Source organism: Xiphophorus hellerii, chromosome 17 (assembly GCF_003331165.1).
Source record: "Xiphophorus hellerii strain 12219 chromosome 17, Xiphophorus_hellerii-4.1, whole genome shotgun sequence".
Lineage (NCBI taxonomy): Eukaryota > Metazoa > Chordata > Actinopteri > Cyprinodontiformes > Poeciliidae > Xiphophorus > Xiphophorus hellerii.
The window spans coordinates 8461825-8476432 of record NC_045688.1 but is presented as its reverse complement, the minus strand read 5'-3'; the positions used below and the strand labels follow the sequence as shown (position 1 = coordinate 8476432).

The 14608-nt window shown below is 36.9% G+C and overlaps 1 protein-coding gene and 1 long non-coding RNA gene across 3 annotated transcripts in view; one reads left to right on the top strand and one right to left on the bottom strand.

Moving 5' to 3' along the window:
• The window catches only part of LOC116737002 (ankyrin repeat and BTB/POZ domain-containing protein BTBD11-A), a 183185-nt gene that overhangs the window by 106150 nt on the left and 62427 nt on the right, over positions 1 to 14608 (top strand). The gene's annotated exons all lie outside the window — the stretch shown is intronic.
• LOC116737041 (uncharacterized) lies at positions 1662 to 5183 on the bottom strand. Its single transcript, XR_004342721.1, has 3 exons — positions 5169 to 5183; positions 3380 to 3386; positions 1662 to 1851 (listed from the first exon to the last, which is right to left on the bottom strand). It is a non-coding gene; the product is annotated as an uncharacterized LOC116737041 (long non-coding RNA).

Below are 14608 nucleotides of genomic sequence, written 5' to 3'. Positions count from 1 at the left end.
GCACAGCTACCCAGGGCACCCAGGACAGCGGATGGAAGGTTTGTTCATCAAGAGCACAGTCCCATGGGGTTCAGTCTGCATGGATGTAGCAGAGCCAATGGGGACAACAGGAAAGAGGGGTGAGAAGTACCTCTTGGTGCTGATGGACACAGTGACAACTGCTAGAAGAGCAGGTCTTCCCCTGCAGAGGAACTCCGTTCACGTCACAGAAAGCAGGGAGGCGAAGACACTTCTCCTTTTTGCTCAGAAGGAAAAGGGAAGTTGCAGCTCAAAGTGTCACTGAAAACAGGGCAGAGAGTTTGGATTAAAGCTCAAGATCGGCCTGCAACTACGGTGATCAAGCTGAGATTCAACGCCCGAGATTTTGTAAAGCAAGTACTGAACTTCAACACAGTACTACTGATGAAGAAAGGGGTCCATGAGGAAGCAGTGCTCAAGCCAGTTCTTAGCTACAGCGAACCAGAACATTACAAGAAGATGGCCAGAGAATCAAGCACCATGCCATCCTACAGTAGACTGGCCACTATTACAGGAAGGTTGCCGTTCAAAGAACAACTTCAAGGCATTGGACTGGGAGGGCCGTGAAGAAATTGGACTATGCTAAAGAAGAACTCCTGTCACCACCTGATGGATTAAAATGGAAAAGGATCATGATTACGTATAAAGCATCACGATGCTTATGCTTTTTGCTTTGCTCTGCTGAACAGCCAAAAATTTTTTTTTTTTTTTTTGAGGCCTTCTGTCTCAGCCCATCTTCCCTTCCCTAAAGAACCATCCCACATCCTGAAGAACCGACAGTTCATCCAGCGAAGGTTCTTGTAGAAGAATCAGAGCGATCCAAGCCATGAAGGTTATCCTGCAATAGTCAGCCCCGCCCACTCCTCACTACTCCCCAGGGCTGCCTACTGACCAGTTCTCCGTCTAACAGGTCCGGAAAATCTCTGAGTCCTGGGTATTACCCTAAGAGTACTCTATAAGAGATAATCTATTTAAACTGGTAGCGAAAGTGACTCGTCTAGCTCTAACTACCTCCAATCCAGAAGTTATGACCCTTTACAGTTAAGGAACAATCAGCTGAGTAGCCCTCGCAGCTGCATAATTCCAATAACCACTTCTGTTAACGGTAGCCCACTTTCTTAATCATAACTTGCACTTGGAACCGGCTAGATTATGTTTAGTGACTTAGATGTAAGTCCCAGGGTCATTATTTACTCTTACCAAAGGAAATTATGAAGCCTCCTATTTACTGGAATCATGTACATTAGTTTTACCTTGATTAAAAGAACTGGACAAAGATTAAATGACTCTATTAATTCCAATGTCCACCAACCTCATTAGAATTTTGTGGTATAAATTTATTAAGCAAGCTTAAGCAGGGATATGCGACATACAAATCAATTATCAATCGTATATAGATCAAAAACAGTGTAATAAAATTTACATGTACAATCCCACTACTCTGTCTCCTTTCCCTAAGAATTAAGTCGCAAGTTCTGAAATGGAATTTCAATGAGCAGATTCAACTCATACCCAGGCGATGGTGGATCTTTTGGCAACAGGAATTTCTTGCGTCCTTGGTTGAGGTCTTTGCCTGGTGTGGAAAAACCCTCCTCAGAAAGGAAGCAAAGCAGAAAGGGTCTGAATCCTTTTGCAAAACCCAGTTCTTTATCCCTGATGGACCTTTGTCCTTCCTCCAAGTCTTGTTGCAGAGTTTGAAAAGGCTGGGTTGAGACGAGACCAGCGGTCGAATAAAGAACCAGAGCTGGGGCGATGGAACCCAGTCCTTTTTTAGTGGTGTGAAGTCCGAGCTTCCCCGTGGTTCTGAAGTGCGGTCCGTGTTTCAATCTGCTCCTGCATGCTATTGCAGGTGTTGTCTCTTCTTCTCCGCCGCCGGACTGGGAACTGGGAATTATTAATTTTGTGCAGAAAAAGTTTATATATGTGGATTAATATTCCACTTTTGTCCTCCATGTTAGGATGCGTGTATGATGATAAAGTCGTGTCAGGGTTCAGGTGAAGCGTCTCGTCTCTCCTTTAACTTGCCACCCATCATGGATTTATCTCCTTTCAAACGGACCGCAAGCTGCGCGCGTCAGCACTGCAAAGTCACGCAAGGGCGGCTGTCAGAGGAGAAACATGGAGTCGGTACTTTCTGACTTCAGGTTTCAAAGAGCGATATAATGCCAAATAATTTACCTCTCGCTCTGCTATGCTAATCTGACATTTGATACCGACTTTTTCTGGATTCCTCCGTGGAAAGCAAGCTCAGCTAATTCGCCTCCAGGGACAGGTTGGCGAGGCGAAGGGAGGGCGGGCCTGACACCATCAAGCCTTCCTGAAGTGTAATTACAGCGCCGCCGCTCAGCCTCTCTGACAGCCCGTTGTTCAGACTGTCTGCTCCCTCTTCTTCCTCCACCATGTGAAGAACGACTCGAGTTCAGGAGGTAGAGGTTGTTTCCAATTCCTGCAAATTAATCGGGGATTTGCTCAAAATCCCTGGCTTCCGTTGGTGGATCTAGAAGTTAAGTTGGAGTTGGCCAAACTTAGCGAAGGTGTCGCTGGGTTTGAAATGCGTATCACGGCATAAATATTTCATATCAGTTGTCTTTTATTTTAAATATATGAAATACTACCTTTGGTTCTTTTGGCTACAGCTTTTTGTTGTTTATCTTTAAGCATTTATGAGTGGCAAAACTTTAAACTGCTGCAATGCCAGTCACTCAACAAGTTGTTGCTAGGTAACCAAAAAATGTCTAAGTGAGTTGTTGCTAGGTAACTGGAGAGCGAACGAGTTAGTTGATGCCACTAACTTTGCTTAGCCAGCCATGAGAAATCTATTGACGTTGATATTTTTATTGATTTATTGCCCAGCTCTAATACACTGAAAAAACACAAAATCTTACCAAGTATTTTTGGTCTAGATTCTAACACAAATAAATTAGTACAAGACTAAAATAACTGAGAAGTAACTTTTTAGCAAAGAAATGCAAATGTGTTTTAAGTAAATAATTCCTTAAAATTGATTAAGAAACTATTAGTTAAAAGTGAAATATAATATAAGTTGTAATATGGGAGAACGTCTTGTTCCACTGGCAGATTTTCACTTATAACTAATACTTTTTCATCAACACTAAGGAGCAACATATATCATGATAGGCATGTGATCAATATCAATATCAATAGATAATGTCTCTGCAGGTATTAGAAAACCTGAATCTACTCCTTAAAAATGATAAAACATATTTTAATTAAAAAAAAGATTGCAAAATATTATTAAACGACTCAGTTTACAGTACTTTTAAGATTTTTCAATACATTTCTAAGGGAAAAAATCGACATGTTTCTCTACAGTCAAGCTAAATAGACTTTGACTCGCTACAGCAAGTCTTGTTATAAACATAGAGCCAAAGTAACGTCATAAAGTTCAGCTATGAGAAACAGAAGTCAGTTTTGACAGGTTAATATGTTCTTATTTTACATCACAGCGGCGCCTTGTTGATGACTGCGACCCCTCCGTTAATAATATCCACCAACCCTGAGGGTAATATCTGTTAACGCTTGTCCTACACTGAAAATGATACAAAACATAATTACTTTTATGTAAAAATGACAGAAGCTCCTTCAGACATTTGCTTGATGTCTTCATATTACATCCAACTAATGAAATAGCGAGTTGATTAAATAACATTGAACTGACTCTTGGATATTATTTTCAGATTTGGAAACTTAAACTTGTTGGAAGTAAGCCTGTCGCCATAAGCAATGATTCAATTATTCACATAATAAATTAAAATAAGCTAAATTTTTTTAAGGGAAATTTTTTACAGAGGCATCATAATCTGTTTTAGTTTTGGTTGTGTGTTTTATGTATTTTATTTTGGATATTTCAAATATCTACCAGTTATATTTTACTTACTTAAAATACTTAAAGGGGAAGTATTATGTAAAATTTACTTTATTTTAGCTTTACATCATATCATATTATTTGTTCATCATAAACATACATGGAGGGTTGCTTTCATTCTTTCATGTCTGTTTGATAAGTCATTTAATCTCCATGGCAACCGTTCTGCTGTACAAAACGTCTGAGTGGACCTAGCCCCGCCTTCAAGGCACAGCTCCACCTTGGAACTGCTGCCCTCCCAGTCTCAGCTCCTTCAGACTAGCCAGCAGCAATTAGTAAACACCTGGTGGAACTATGCTTCAGCTGGGCTACTTCTCAGTTAAACGCTGGTAAAAAAAAAAAAAGAAAAAGTTCTTAAAGGAGCCATGTTGTCTTCACTTCCTGAAGGCGGAGTTTCAGAAAGAGCAGGAGTTTCTTAAAGAGACAGAGACTGAATTTCACAGCGTAAGTGAAATTTATTTTCAGTCTTACTTGATATATATTGCATCTTTATAACAATTGAAGGTAACATAGGTATTAGATTGTACTATAAAATGGCCCTATGTGAATTTTGTATACTTCCCCTTTAAGTGCTCTGTACAAAATTAAAGTTTATTGGTCTTTGAGAGCATATAAATATAATACTTGAAAATAGTCTCATATCAAATTATCATTTATTGCAATAGTTAACAATTTATCAACAATTTACTAAATTGGTTATGACATACAGAGCCTCCCAGGAGATACTGGGAAATTTTTTCCTTTGCATTCTCTAACAATAAGCAAATACACTCTGGTCTACTTTGTATGCAGACACAAATTTCAATTTAAAATTTCAAATATATACAGATTTAAAGAACCTCGTTGAAAATGTGTTTATATATTCTTAACTTTGATTGAAAAATGTATTTAATCACTGTATCTTTGTCTGTTTCTGTAAGGTTGAGATGGGACTGCACATGGATTTATTAACCATACAGACTACCAACACAAAAAAGACGAAAATGTGACGGATGATATTATTACCCCGTGAAAATAACTCTGATATAGTCCAAATAGTCTGGATGTATTTTTTCTTTCTTTCCTTCCTACGGAAAGTTTCTGTTTATATCTTAGAAGGGCTGGAAACAGATGGAAAGTCTGTTTGGACTGTTTTGCGTTTGCATTTTGCACATAGGTTTCTATCCTAAAGAAAAAGATAAAGACAGCCGTAGTTGGAAGTTGTTTCTCTTACGCTTGTTGTGAACATTTAGTCTCTTTTAACATTTCTCCCATTGCTCAATACAGTCTCTCCAGATCATCCAGAGTGCTTAGTTTGCTCCCTTTCTTACCACAGAAACTATGGAAAAGAACAAAATGTTTTGTAAGGACCTTCTCCCTTTCTGCGACGTTTTATTTGCCCCTGATATCAGCTGTTGTAGCTGCAGATGCTCCGTCAGACACACAGCAAACAGCAGAGGGAAACACTGGTAAACAAACCCCGGCGCCCGTGAAGCGTGCCCTCTCGTTGCCGTGGGTTCTGGTGTTCGTGGTGCGAGGACATATGGCGTCCATCTGGAGCGGCCGAGGGGTGCCGGGACATTGTGACTGGGTCGCGTTCGGGGTCTCCCTCGGTGGTGAGCAGGGGTGAAAACCAACGCCGCGAACTCTGCATCGATTTCACTTTCATTCTCCTCCAAGAAACGCTCCCTCTTTGTGAAAGTGTCAGCAGCTTGACATTATTGACAGAGTAAAAGCAGCACTTTGACATTTTCACGATGATGATGATTTGTGCTTGTCTATAAGAGGAGAAAATCCTCCTGAGGAAAAGGGGCATCATTTGAAGTCAGGAAGGCTTAAAGCGCCACTAATGTCGGTGTTTACTGCTTCATCGCTCGTCTTTAGAGCGGCTGTTTTACACAGGGCTTTGAAATTACACCCATGTATTCACAAAAAACAGCCAAGCTGAATGCAAAATAACCTTGGAGTCATATTTATGGCCAGCAAATCCTTTCAGCTTGGCTCCACATGGGCTAACAGGCATTTTGAGGAACTAAAGAATGGCAGAAATACAAAAGAAAAAAGACACCACACCAACAAAACCAAATATTTAAACATTTTATTTTTATTAACAATGTCTTTTGTTTATTTTTGCGAAAAATGATGCCAGTTATTGCAAATGATTTATTCTCTAAAAGAGGCATTAACTGCATCTTGATTTCAAAAACTAAACAAAACTATGTTGATAATGTAGAAAAAAACACAATTTTGCAATTGCAGCGTTAAAACCCCCCAATTAAAATCACACATGGAAAAAGATTGTTTACAAAAAGTAATAAAAAAAACCCGTACCTCATCATATCCTGTCATTTACTTTGTTTCCGCCAGATATTTGAACATTTTCGTTTTATTAACGATGCCTATTGTTTATAACAGATCACGTGACTTATATGGTGCAAAAAAGTGTTTCCATTGCAGTTTGCGGAATGCACAAATTTTGGAAAAGCATTTCATTTCAACACAAAAACATTGGTTTGTTTCCATTACGCAATTTTCCTTTTGTATTTCCAATTTACAACATGAAACGGCAGCTGTGCCAGTTATTCAGATGGCTGTTGCTAGGTAACCATAGAACAAGTGAGTTGCTAGGTAACCAAAGAGTGAGTGAGTCAGTTGCTGCCACTAACTTTGTTTAGCTTTTTGTGAGAGCTTGAACGTTAAACTCATATTCATTTTGGACCAAATCAAAAGTCTGAATGTTCTTAAAGGGCCGGTTTTACCAGAACGTATTGATAAAACCCATTAAACTGTTAAATTATCAATAAATAGCTGGTTTATCATTCAATAAGTATTTCTTAAAATTAAATAATATTGAACATCCTTTGACACTGATCAGTCAATCCAGGATTTCGTGATTGTTTTTGTGTTTTTGTTTTTTTTTTTTTAAATCAAAATCACAGATTTTGTGGCGCTAAATTGGAAATATTTGTAAGGAATTTTTACTTTATTTTCTCTATGTATGACATTAAATGTGACTTTTTATTAATCACATTATCAATCACTTGACACTAAGTAAGATTGAGGCAGCAGTCAATTAATGTTTTTGGCCAATTTTGAGAAAAAAATAAGTAAAATCAAAAAGAAATGTGTGATCTGTAGATTTTGTGTGAATTTTACTGATTTGTGAAAAACTGGAGGGACTTATTGATGTAATTTGGAGTCTAGAGGGCCACATAAAAAGCTAGAGTGGGCCACATTTGGCTCCCGGTCCTTGAGTTTGACACATGTGCCTCTGTACAAAAGCCATGGTTGACACACAAATCCAAAAATCATTGTCAGTCGGTCAGAAATCTTCAGTTTTCTCTTTAGGCGCTTGGTTTGTTTGCTTGTTTGTAGTTGAAGGTCATATTTGTTCTGTGTGCTAATTGCTAAACATAAAGGTTGTGTTTGCTCCATGATATTAAAGGCACTATTTGCTTTATCAATCAGGAGTTATGACTTCCTGTGAGTTGAATTACTCCTAAATAGTGGTGCAACAAGTTGTCCATATTTTCTGCTTTTATTTTTTTGGGCCAGGAACAGGAAGAGAAGATGGCTCCTCAGCAGGGCAGTAGCTGTGAAGCTGAAGGATAAAACATGACTTCCTGGCCTTTTGTCTTCTTCCTTCACTCTTATCCTCCCCTCTTCAATCCCCAGACATCAATCACTCTTACGTTCCCATTTTTCTGTTTCCTCTCTGCAGCCTTCATTGTGCTCCATCTCCATTGTTCTTTCACACTCTTGATCATCGCTCTCGCTCTTTCATGGTGAGATCTGAGCTCTGCGGCGACACATGAAATTTTCAGAGGCCAGCCTGTGTGCTGCAGCCGGTCACAGCTGGCTAACCTCTGCCACCTCCTAACCCCGTGCGACTGGTGGCGGCGCCCCGTGGCGCGGTGACCTGTGAGCATGCGGCGCGGTCACATCGGCCATGTCGCCGGCCTTAACATCAGCGGCCCGGTTATATTGCCTCCAAATATAGAGCTGCCAGTGTTGATCTGCATGATTGTTTTATTTTTTGTTTGGTTTTGACTTGCATCTGAGTTATCAATTGAACAGGGAAAGGAAAGTTAAGCTTTATACCAGCATTAAGCATGTAAATTATAACTTTTATAAGAAATGTTTTTAAATACTGTCATCATGACATTACAGTTTGATATGAGACAGATAAAGTGTTTATCTGCTGTGCTAACTAGCCTTAGCATTCATGCATTTTAGAAGAAAAAGATCTATAATTTACAGTAAATTACTGGCAGATGTGGCTGCCAGAAATGTACCATATTTTACCATATTTATAGAGAAATTTACCATATTTATACAGAATGTTATCATATTTTACCATATTTATAGATAAATTTACCATATTTTACCATATTTATAGATAAATCTACCATATTTTACCATATTTATAGATAAATTTACCATATTTTACCATATTTACACCGAATTTTATCATATTTTGCCATATTTACACAGAATTTTATATTTTACCATATTTATACAGAATTTTATCATATTTTACCATATTTATACAGAATTTTATCATATTTTACCATATTTATACAGAATTTTATCGTGTTTGTACAGAATGCGGTAAAATGTAAGAATTAAATATGCATTTATATGCATGAAATGCATATTTTATTGCATTTATACAGAATTTTACCTTATTTTACTGTATTCATGCAGAATTTTATCATATTTTACCAAATTCATGCAGAATTGTACCATATTTTACCAAATTTATACCAAATATCATTGTGTTTATACAGAATTGTACCATATTTTACTGTATTTGTGTAGAATTTTGCTGTTGTTAAACGGTAAAATTCTGGCAACCACAGCTGCCTGTAGTTTACTGTAAATTATAGACGTTTTCGTTTTATTGGGTTTTTACTGTGGCAGCTATGTTGTGGTGAAAACGAAGGTGATTGGCAGCATTAAGACCCTCCTCCTGTCTCTGATTGGTTGTTTCTGGCTGTGAATTTGTGCAGATGACATTCAGTTTATAGGCAGAGGAGCTTGATTTTGTTCACATTATGTGTCTTATATTGTTATGACATAGTGGTAGTGTTTTTACATGCTGCTGTTTTATCTTTGATTTTGGTCGGGCTCTTGATGCGTCTTGATGTCAGTTAACCTACTTCATGTTGTCAGACAGGTTCTGTTTAAGTTTTAATTTTAAAGACAGCTGATCACAGCCAAAGATAAAACATATTTGTTGAAAATATGTCCAAAGAAAGAGTGAAATCTTCAAATCTAGAGATATCTCAGAATGTTTGCACATCATTGGAATCTGCTTTTTTTTATTAAACTTCTTAAACTGATTTTGACAAACAAGTAATGACTAATTGTGTCAAATCTGCCCTGATCTAACATGAGAATGACCAAGCTTTTCATGAAGGACATCTTTCCATGGAGAAACAGTCAGAGGAAGACGACTAACTAATGAGTTATCTGATTTGCAAGTCTTAATGTCAGCCAGCGATTTTGTAAGAGGTGGGAGGAAGAGGAACATCGTTCCCAAAGTACACGATTATTTGTTGTTTGCCTTCAGATCTATTCTGCCAAAGAATCACTGATCCTCAGTTTTTTAGTTAATTCAAACACCCATTTATTTTTTCCAAAAATGAGCAAAATTAGCCGTTTTAATGAAAGCAGGAATTCTACTCTAAAGCGTCTGCTGGCTCTTGTTTCCATTCAGACCCGAACGCCTTCTTAGTAGAACGATGTGACTAATAATCCTCTGATATGAGGGGATTTTGTTTGGCTTGCTCTCGCTGATGCAGCGTCGAGAACCTTCTGCTGAATACAGAGGAACAGATCAGGTGTTGTGCGGCAGCGGCATCCTAATTCGTCGCCGTTTTACCCTTCCCACCGGGGCATCAGATCCAAATGTCAACATCGCCCTTGCCAAATTACACGTGTTCTATTTACGTTGGCGGGGAGGAGCTGAGGGGATGAGCGCGGCCGTCCGTCTCTTTACACATGCTGCGCTGGGAAATACTGTGAGAAAAAATGCCAGTGGCAGATTTCTGCAGAAGAAAAATCAAAGAGAAAGAGAAAGTGTCCAGCAGCACTCTATTAGAAAAGGTGTAAACGTGTGATTGCTTGGTACCTCTGAGCGAACCAATGAATTAGTTTTGGTGCTATATATAGCCGTGCTGCTTTTGGGAACAGCAGTGTTCATTAAGTTAGTGATTACAGTGCACAGAAACAAACAAACCAAACATTGTTAGTAAGGAAAGCTTCAGATTTCTCCACCTAAAAGGGGAAATGCCATAATATTTGCATTAAATCTCAACAGTCCTTGCATAAATACTTCAAAGTTTGAATTTTTTTACAGTTTTTCAAAGCAAAAATGACGCTGAGACCCTCTGCAAGCAGAGTTGTTTGAAATAAAATCATCATGCCCATATATGGAGTGACGATGCGTCGTCTAGATCAGTACACTGCAAAAACACAAAACCTTACCAAGTAATTTTGGTCTAATTTCTAGAGCAAATATCTAAGTAAACTTGAAATACAACAAAGCTATTTTAAAAGTAACTTTTCAGTAATTTATAGAGGCTTGTTTTAAGTAAATATTTCCTTATTATTGATCAAATTGTATTTGTTTTATTGACAGATTATTTAACTTTTTTCCCATGTTGTAAGTTAATTTATCTGCCAAAGGAACTAGAAATTTTCCATCAATAAGAAGGAATCATTTACTTGAAACAAGCCTCTACAACTTGCTAAAAAGTTACTTTTAAGTTAGTTTGTCTTGCACTAGAAACTAGACCAAAATTACTTGGTAAGATTTTGTGTTTTTGCAGTGTATGACTGCAAAATAATCTAGAAAACATTTCAAATTGGATCATGTCCAATGGAATTTGTAATTACTTAATGGCAGACTAAAAAAACCCTTTTTGTTCCAAAGCAATATTTTTACTCAGTGTTCATCGGTTGCTCAGGAATATTCCTGCCTGAACCTTAGAAACGTTAAAGTTCATATGAGTCACCAAGATGCTTCCCTCATTCACATCATATTCTCTTATTTTTATCCACTCGAAATGAGGTTGGTGTGTGGGCCGACGTCTAAAGATGAAATAGTTTTTCTTCTTTCATGGTTACTTGAAAAAGCTACAATAAATACATGGAAATATGGAAAAAAACATAGTATCCTTAGTGTAAAAACTATTTTACTTCCGGGTTAGGAGTCGCCACAAGGTGCTGACTAACCAATCAAACGCAGAGTTCAGAAAGAATTGCACTTTGCAGATTGGGGGGAAAAAAACGTAAATAAAAGTATGTCAGTCTCTCTTTGTACGACATTCCTTAGTCTTGGAAGAGAAAGTAATGAAAGCAAACTTGTAAATAAAACTGCATTAAGGATTGATGCTGCTTCCTAGTGATTCTGTTGAAAGAAAAAGAAAGTTTTCATTTTGCATAACTTTTGCATTAATTACAACATATTATTTAAAAACAATTTAAATAATATCCAGGACATTTTGACGTGGAAGGAAGCAGTTCTTGTGATTTGAAATGTTTAGATTATTTCTGACCTTCAAATTATGACTTTATTGAGATTTATTAACTGATATTCTGACTTTTTTATGCTTTCCAGTATTTTTAAAAAAGATTTTTATTTGCTTTAACTGTATATTCAAATTAAAACTGCTTCTTTATTACATTTACTCTCTTTATATAAGAGTAACATAATAATCACATCTTCTGCTGATTGCGTTATGATTCTTCTTCTCTTCCCCTCTTGTGACTGAAATGGAGTGTAAACTAAAGATACTGCAACATATTATGTATTCTGTAACATAAACAACTCGGTAAATGTGTGGCTCATCTAATTAGTACAATGATGCTGCAACGTGGTTGTAAATATAGTCGGGCATCTGGTGCAGCCATTGCGGTCCATCCGGTTTGGCGTGATAAAGACGCCCAGATGATGAAGGATGAAGCTCTTGGTGACGAAGCAGCGAAAACAACCTGCAGAGTCCCACACGTTGCTCTAGAGTTTTCAGATTTGTGATTTACGATCTAGAACATATGGATCTACACGTGCAGGAACGAGGCTTGAGTCTCCTCAAGGTCAGACCAATTAGAGCTGTTATTGACGATCTAGTTTCCCTTAAAATGAAATAAACTCAGAGGTGAGGAAAATAAAGCTAATTTTCTTGCTTGTAGCTTCAATGTTGACTGTAATTGAAGATTTTATGTAAGTTTCTGACTTCTAGTTGTAGTTGTTTTGGCGTCATCTGCCGAGTTCAGATCAAAAATAAAAATTAAATCAATATTTTTGAGTTTTTATTTTAATTTACAGCTAGTCAGCCAATTGATGTAAACATTTTAAGACTTTTTTTGGTTTTTGAAGCAGGACAGAATACATTTTATATGTTTCCTTTGAAAGTATTCATATATTCAAGACAGATTTACCTCTGGTTCACAAATAAATAAATTCAGATTTAACCTTTTCCCTTTTTTCCATCATTATTGCATCTGATTGTCACTGAATGTCACAAGGACTCATAAAAGCCTTTTGAAATGCTTGATAGCATTTATGTTAGAGGCTAAATTATATTCTTACTTCGCCTCATTTGAGATAAAAATACCTTTTTTTCTTCCTCTAACTTCATCTGGCATTTTTAATTTAGCTTTTTCCTTTTAAAATGTAATTTTATTAACTTTTATACAAAGTTCTGAATGCTACAATATTTTGAACATAAATTAATTTTTGTTTAGAGCAAAAAATAAATAAAAACATAATAATGTTGCAATTAAAGAACAATTTCATCAAAAGAAAATATAATATCCTGACATAAATGTAACTAGAGCTTTATCATTAATAATTAGTCATATGTAGCAGTTTTATAGCTATTTGTTTTATTCTAAAATTTATTATTTATCTAAAAATATTAGGTTAATCAAATCCAATTTCAAATAACTGAAACATAATTGCAAGAAATTGTGAACTATCTTGTTTGCAACCAGATTTTACTGCCTTAATGTGAACACAAACTACTTTATTATGCAGCCAAATATGAGACGCAGTTTACAAAATGGTAAAATTAACAAAAAAAATGCAAATTTAGTTGAACTTTTTAGCTACGCATTCCCGAGAATATAAAATCTTTGGGGAGGGAATGTGTGCAAACATGCCGAGAGGTTCAGAGCATGCTCTGCAAAATTATTGAGAGAAGTCATCTGGATGACTTTTCATGCCAGATACGCTTGTTTGTTTTGATTTATTCATGAGAACGTGAGGGACCAGTTGGTTAGGAGTCATTTTACTGGGAGTGGAGGGTTTTTTTCCCCCTAGCATGGTGGAAACCATTTACCATACATAAGCAAACAGGCAACTAAAAACGATGATTGGATTTTATGTTTTCTGGTTTTATTCAAAGTTATATAGTTCCGAGAGTCTCACATCAGCAAGAAAAATCCCAGTCATTTCCCAATTTCAGGGTAGAATGTCAAAATGCATAGAGTCAGTGCAATAAAAAGGCATATGGGGCAGATATTATTTACATAAAAAGCAATTAAAATATGTTTTAATTAACTGAGATGTTCATTTTAAGGAGGCAGTGTTTCCTAAAATTGAGATTGAGGTTTATATCATGTTATGTTATTCCCTCATCAAAAATGTATTCTTTCATGCACGTTTGAGAAATCCTTTCATTTCCATGGCAACCACTCAGCTGTGCAAAACGCCTAGGTGGACTTAGCCCCGCCTTCGAGGCGCGTCTCCTCCTCAGAGCTGCAGTTTCCAAGCTTGTGACTCCCTCGCTCAGCTCCTTCAGACTAGCCAGCAGCAATTAGCAAACACCTGGTGGAACTGCGCATCGACTGAGCTCGTTATAAAAGCTACTTCTCAGTTAAACGCTGTTAAAACCGCTGTTAAAGGGTTCATAGAGGAGCCATGTTGTGATGACTTCCTGAAGGCGGAGTTTCAGAATGAGCAGGAGTTTTTAAAGAGACAGAGACCCAACTTCAAGATATTAAATTACAAAGTAAAATTTATTTTAAGTCATAGTTGGTACATATAGCATTTTTATAACAACTGAAGTTAACATAGCTACTTGACTGTGCTATAAAATGGCACTTTGTGCCAGGAAAACACATAATGCCGCCTCGTTAAATGTTTTAGATGTTGTAGAGACATAAACCTGAACCCGGGTTCTGCTTCGTTGCTGCCGCATTGAAATTTATTAGTAATTACGAGGCTTTTGCATCACCTGCTAGCATCCTGAGGAGGTCATGTAATAATTTAAATCAGGTGAACTGGAGCAGAGAGACGAGTAAAACATGAAGTTCAGTGTTGACGACCATGTTAGGCCAATGTCACAATAACAAATTTTGCTGGACGATAAATAGTCCCAGAAATTATTGCAATAAATAATAATATTGTCGTTCAGAGACCATTTTCAAGTGATATATTAGTAACGGAATACTAATTAATAAACCTCAATTATTAATGAACTATTAACACTGGAACTGGAAGACATTTTAAATATCCAAAATAAATAAACGAAACAACAGAAACAAAATGAATGATGAAGTTTCTGTAAACAAAATTATCGTTCAAAAAAAGAAAAAAATTGGTTGAGACCAAAACACGACACTGAAGACTTTTGTCATCCAGTTTTTGGTAGAGAGAAAATAGAATTTAGAGATAGTTTTAATTTATTGTGCGATACATCGTATCACACTGAT